Here is a 4894-nt window from a genome sequence, read left to right as displayed (position 1 = left end):
CCGATCGAACCGGCAAAAATAAACCGAATTTTAAAGGAAAAAAAAATTGATTCAACACGAGGACTTCCCAGAGGGTCACCCATCCTAGTACTACTCCCGCCCAAGCACGCTTAACTTCAGTGTTCCGATGGGATCCGGTAGGTTAGTGATGGTATGATCACATCCGCCATTCCCAGCACTCCAAATTCTATTATGCCTCTTTTTCCTTCGCCGCCCATCACACCCCGCACGCGCGCCCCTGTGCCTTGCCCCCGTTCTCCTTTTCAGCCAAGAGGAAACACAAAAAGATTCGCCGATCGAACCGGCAAAATCACACTGAATTTTAAAGGAAAAAAAAAAAGAAAGGGATGGAACACGAGGACTTCCCAGGGGGTCACCCATCCTAGTACTACTCTCGCCCAAGCCCGCTTAACTTCAGTGTTCCGATGGGATCCGGTGGGTTAGTGATGGTATGATCTCATCCGTCATTCCCAGAACTCCAAATTCTATTATGCCTCTTTCTCCTCCGCCGCACGTCACACCCCGCACGCGCGCCCCTGCGCCTTGCCCCCGTTCTCGTTTCCGCCAAGAGGAAAAACAAAAAGATTCGTCTGTCAAACCGGCAAAAATAAACCGAATTTTAAAGAAAAAAAAAAGAAAGGGATGCAACACGAGGACTTCCGAGGGGGTCACCCATCCTAGTACTACTCTCGCCCAAACACGCTTAACTTCGGTGTTCTGATGGGATCCGGTGCGTTAGTGCTGGTATGATCGCATCCGTCATTCCCAGCACTCCAAATTCTATTAAGCTTCTTTCTCCTGCGCCGCCCGTCACACCCCGCACGTGCGCCCCCGCACCTCGCCCCCTTTCTCATTTTCGTCAAGAGGAAAAACAAAAAGAATCGTCGATCGAACCGGCAAAATTAAACCGAATGTTAAAGAAAAAAAAAAGATGCAACACGGGGACTTCCCAGGGGGTCACCCATCCTAATACTACTCTCACCCAAGCACGCTTAACTTCAGGGTTCTAATGGGATCCGGTGCGTTCGTGCTGGTATGATCGCATCCATCATTCCCAGCACTCCAATTTCTATTAACCCTCTTTCTCCTGCCGCGCCCGTCACACCCCGCACGGGGGCCTCCGCGCCTCGTCCCCTTTCTTGTTTTCGCTAAGAGAAAAAACAAAAAGATTCGCCGATCGAACCGGCAAAATTAAATCGAATTTTGAATAAAAAAAAAATGTGATGCAACATGAGGACTTAACCGAATTTTAAAGGAAAAAAAAAGGGAAGGGATGCAACACGAGGAGTTCCCAGGGGGTCACCCATCCTAGTACTACTCTCACCCAAGCACGCTTATCTTCGGAATTCTGATGGGATCCGGTGCGTTAGTGCTGGTATGAGCGCATCCGTCTTTTTCAGTACTCCAAATTTTATTAAACCTCTTTCTCCTGCGCCGTCCGTCACACCCCCAAGAGAAAAATAAAAAGATTCGCCGATAGAACAGGAAAAATTAAATCGAATTTTAAAGAAAAAAAAAGGAAGGGATGCAACACGAAGACTTCCCAGGGGGTCACCCATCCTAGTACTACTCTCGCCTAAGCTCGCTTAACTTCGGAGTTCTGATGAGATCCGGTGCGTTAGTGCTGGTACGATCGCATCCATCATTCCCAGCACTCCAAATTCTATTAAGCCTCTTTCTCCTGTGCCGCCCGTCACACCCCGCACACACGCCCCCGCGCCTCGCCCCCTTTCTCGTTTCCACCAAGAGAAAAATAAAAAGAATCGCTGATAGAATCGGCAAAATTAAATCGAATTTTCAAGGAAAAAAAACAAAAGGGATGCAACACGAGAACACCCCAGGGGGTCACCCTTCCTAGTACTACTCTCGCCCAAGCACGCTTAACTTCGGAGTTCTGATAGAATCCGGTGCGTTAGCGCTGGTATGATCGCATCCGACATTTCTAGCACTCCAAATTCTGTTAAGCCTCTTTCTCTTGCATCGCCCGTCACACCCGGCACGCGGGCCTCCGCGCCTCGCCCCCGTTCTTGTTTCCGCCAAGAGGAAAAAAAAAAGATTCGCCGATCGAATCGGCGAAATTAAACCGAATTATAAAGGGAAAAAATAGGAAGGGATGCAACACGAGGACTTTCCAGTGAGTCATCCATCCTAGTACTACCCTCGCCTAAGTACGCTTAACTTCGAAGTTCTGATGGGATCCGGTGCGTTAGTGCTGGTATGATTGCATCCGTCATTCCCAGCACTCCAAAGTGTATTATGCCTCTTTCTCCTGCGTCGCCCGTCACACCCTGCACGCACGCCCCCGCGCCTCGCCCCTTTTCACGTTTCCCGCATGAGAAAAATAAAAATATTCGCCGTTAGAACCTGCAAAATTAAACCAAATTTTAAAGGAAAAAAAAATGGAAGGGATGCAACACGAGGACTTCCCAAGGGGTCACCCATCCTAGTATTACTCTCGCCTAGGCACGCTTCACTTCGGAGTTCTGATGAGATTCGATGCGTTGGTGCTGGTACAATAGCATCCGTCATTCTCAGCACTCCAAATTCTATTAAGCCTCTTTCTACTGCGCCGCCCGTCAACCCCCGCACGTGGGCCTCCGCGCCTCGCCCTCTTTCTGGTTTCCGCCAAGAGGAAAAACAAAAAGATTCGCCGATCGAAACGGCAAAATTAAACCGAATTTTAAAGGAAAAAAAAGGAAGGGATGCAACACGAGGACTTTCCAGGGGGTCACCCATCCAAATACAACTCTCGCCCAAGCACACTTAACATCGGAGTTCTGATGGGATCCGGTTCGTTAGTGCTGGTATGATCGCATCCGTCATTCCCAGCAGTCCAAATCCTATTAAGCCATTTTCTCCAGCGCCGACCATCACACCCCGCACGTGCGCCACCGCGCCTCGCCCCCTTTCTCATTGTCGTCAAGAGGAAAAACAAAAAGAATCGCCGATCGAACCGGCAAAATTAAACTAAATTTTAAAGAAAAAAAATGGAAGGGATGCAACACGAGAACTTCCAGGGGGTCACCCATCCTAGTACTACTCTCGCACAAGCATGCTTAACATTGAAGTTCTGATGGGATCCGATGCGTTAGTGCTGGTATGATCGCATCCGTCATTCTCAGCACTCCAAATTCTATTAAGCCTCTTTCTCCAGCGCCGCCAGTCACACCCCGCACCCGCGCCCCCGCGCCTCGCCCTCTTTCTCATTTTCGTCAAGAGGAAAAATAAAAAGATTCGCAGATCGAACCGGCAAAATTACACCAAATTTTAAAGGGAAAAAAAAGGAACGGATGATACACGAGGACTTTCTAGGGGGTCAGCCATCCTAGTACTACTCTCGCCCAAGCACGCTTAACTTCGGAGTTCTGATGGGATCTGGTGCGTTAGTGCTGGAATGATCGCATCCGTCATTTCCAGCACTCTAAATTCTATTAAGCCTCTTTCTCCTCCACCGCCCGTCACACCCCGAACGCGAGCCTCCGCGCCTCTCCCCCTTTCTTGTTTCCGCCAAGAGGAAAAACAAAAAGATTCGCCGATCGAACAAGCAAAATTAAACAGAATTTTAAAGAAAAAAAACGAAAGGGATACAACACGAGGACTTCCCAGGGGTCACCCATCCTAGTACAACTCCTGCCCAAGCACGCTTAACTTCGGAGTTCCGATCGGATTCGGTGCATTAGTGCTGGTATGATCGCACCCGTCATTCCCAACACTCCAAATCCTATTATGCCTCTTTCTCCTCCGCCGCCGCCCCCTTTCTCGTTTCCGCCAAGGGGAAAAACAAAAAGATTCGCCGATCGAACCGGCAAAATTAAACCGAATTTAAAAGAAAAAAAAAGGAAGGGATGCAACACGAGGACTTCTCAGGAGGTCACCCATCCTAGTACGACTCTCGCCCAAGCAAGCTTAACTTCGGAGTTCCGATGGGAATCCGGTGCGTTAGTGCTGGTATGATCGCATCCGTCATTCCCATCACTCCAAATTCTATTATACCTCTTTCTCGTACGACGCTCGTCACACCCCGCACGCGCGCCCCTGCGCCTTGCCCCCTTTCACGTTTCCGCCAAGAGGAAAAACAAAAAGATCGCCGATCGAACCGGCAAAGTTAAACTGAATTTTTAAGAGTAAAAAAAGGAAGGGATGCAACACGAGGAATTCCCAGGGGGTCACCCATCCTAGTACAACTCTCGCCCAAGCACGTTTAACTTCGGATTTCTGATGGGATCCGGTGCGTTAGTGCTGGTATGATCGCATCCGTCATTCCTAGCATTCCAAATTCTACTAAGCCTATTTCTGCTGCGCCGTCTGTCACCCCCCACACGCGGGCCTCCGCGCCTCGCCCTTTTCCTGGTTTCCGCCAAGAGGAAAAACAAAAAGATTCGCCGATTGAAACGACAAAATTAAACCGAATTTTAAAGGAAAAAAAAGGAAGGGATGCAACATGAGGACTTCCAAGGGGGTCACCCATCCTAATACAACTCTCGCCCAAGCACGCTTAACTTCGTAGTTCCGATGGGATCAGGTGCGTTAGTGCTAGTATGATCGCATCCGTCATTCCTAGCACTCCAAATTCTATTATGCCTCTTTCTCCTCCGGCACCCGTCACACCTAGCACGCGCGCCCCTGCGCCTTGCCCCCTTTCTCGTTTCCGCCAAGAGGAAAAACAAAAAGATTCGCCGATCGAACCGGCAAAATTAAACCGAATTTTAAAGGAATAAAAAAGGATGGGATGCAACACGAGGACTTCTCAAGAGGTCACCCATCCTAGTACGACTCTCGCCCAAGCACGCTTAACTTCGAAGTTCTGATGCGGTCCGGTGCGTTAGTGCTGGTATGATCGCATCCGTCATTCCTAGCACTCCATATTCTATTAAGCCTCTTTCTCCTGCGCCGC

At 49.3% G+C, this 4894-nt stretch overlaps 15 non-coding genes and 2 pseudogenes across 15 annotated transcripts; all 17 read right to left on the bottom strand.

Moving 5' to 3' along the window:
• Positions 1-46: 46 nt before the first annotated feature.
• Positions 47-165, bottom strand: LOC124894871 (annotated as a pseudogene).
• Positions 166-344: 179 nt separating this feature from the next.
• LOC124894865 lies at positions 345-463 on the bottom strand. Its single transcript, XR_007051400.1, has one exon. It is a non-coding gene; the product is annotated as a 5S ribosomal RNA (ribosomal RNA).
• Positions 464-639: 176 nt separating this feature from the next.
• Positions 640-758, bottom strand: LOC124894869. The gene has a single exon (XR_007051405.1). It is a non-coding gene; the product is annotated as a 5S ribosomal RNA (ribosomal RNA).
• Positions 759-928: 170 nt separating this feature from the next.
• LOC124894861 lies at positions 929-1047 on the bottom strand. Its single transcript, XR_007051396.1, has one exon. It is a non-coding gene; the product is annotated as a 5S ribosomal RNA (ribosomal RNA).
• Positions 1048-1270: 223 nt separating this feature from the next.
• LOC124894872 lies at positions 1271-1389 on the bottom strand. The gene has a single exon (XR_007051406.1). It is a non-coding gene; the product is annotated as a 5S ribosomal RNA (ribosomal RNA).
• Positions 1390-1522: 133 nt separating this feature from the next.
• Positions 1523-1641, bottom strand: LOC124894860. Its single transcript, XR_007051395.1, has one exon. It is a non-coding gene; the product is annotated as a 5S ribosomal RNA (ribosomal RNA).
• A 175-nt stretch (positions 1642-1816) lies between these two features.
• Positions 1817-1935, bottom strand: LOC124894862. The gene has a single exon (XR_007051397.1). It is a non-coding gene; the product is annotated as a 5S ribosomal RNA (ribosomal RNA).
• A 175-nt stretch (positions 1936-2110) lies between these two features.
• On the bottom strand, positions 2111-2229 carry LOC124894863. Its single transcript, XR_007051398.1, has one exon. It is a non-coding gene; the product is annotated as a 5S ribosomal RNA (ribosomal RNA).
• A 176-nt stretch (positions 2230-2405) lies between these two features.
• LOC124894870 lies at positions 2406-2524 on the bottom strand (annotated as a pseudogene).
• A 175-nt stretch (positions 2525-2699) lies between these two features.
• Positions 2700-2818, bottom strand: LOC124894873. The gene has a single exon (XR_007051407.1). It is a non-coding gene; the product is annotated as a 5S ribosomal RNA (ribosomal RNA).
• Positions 2819-2993: 175 nt separating this feature from the next.
• LOC124894866 lies at positions 2994-3111 on the bottom strand. Its single transcript, XR_007051402.1, has one exon. It is a non-coding gene; the product is annotated as a 5S ribosomal RNA (ribosomal RNA).
• Positions 3112-3287: 176 nt separating this feature from the next.
• On the bottom strand, positions 3288-3406 carry LOC124894864. Its single transcript, XR_007051399.1, has one exon. It is a non-coding gene; the product is annotated as a 5S ribosomal RNA (ribosomal RNA).
• Positions 3407-3581: 175 nt separating this feature from the next.
• On the bottom strand, positions 3582-3699 carry LOC124894867. The gene has a single exon (XR_007051403.1). It is a non-coding gene; the product is annotated as a 5S ribosomal RNA (ribosomal RNA).
• A 143-nt stretch (positions 3700-3842) lies between these two features.
• Positions 3843-3962, bottom strand: LOC124894859. The gene has a single exon (XR_007051394.1). It is a non-coding gene; the product is annotated as a 5S ribosomal RNA (ribosomal RNA).
• A 175-nt stretch (positions 3963-4137) lies between these two features.
• LOC124894858 lies at positions 4138-4256 on the bottom strand. The gene has a single exon (XR_007051393.1). It is a non-coding gene; the product is annotated as a 5S ribosomal RNA (ribosomal RNA).
• A 175-nt stretch (positions 4257-4431) lies between these two features.
• LOC124894868 lies at positions 4432-4550 on the bottom strand. The gene has a single exon (XR_007051404.1). It is a non-coding gene; the product is annotated as a 5S ribosomal RNA (ribosomal RNA).
• A 176-nt stretch (positions 4551-4726) lies between these two features.
• LOC124894874 lies at positions 4727-4845 on the bottom strand. The gene has a single exon (XR_007051408.1). It is a non-coding gene; the product is annotated as a 5S ribosomal RNA (ribosomal RNA).
• Positions 4846-4894: the final 49 nt, after the last annotated feature.

This window comes from Capsicum annuum, unplaced genomic scaffold (genome assembly GCF_002878395.1).
Source record: "Capsicum annuum cultivar UCD-10X-F1 unplaced genomic scaffold, UCD10Xv1.1 ctg78030, whole genome shotgun sequence".
NCBI lineage: Eukaryota > Viridiplantae > Streptophyta > Magnoliopsida > Solanales > Solanaceae > Capsicum > Capsicum annuum.
The sequence above is the reverse complement of the archived record's forward strand: the minus strand, read 5'-3'. Positions and strand labels throughout refer to the sequence as shown.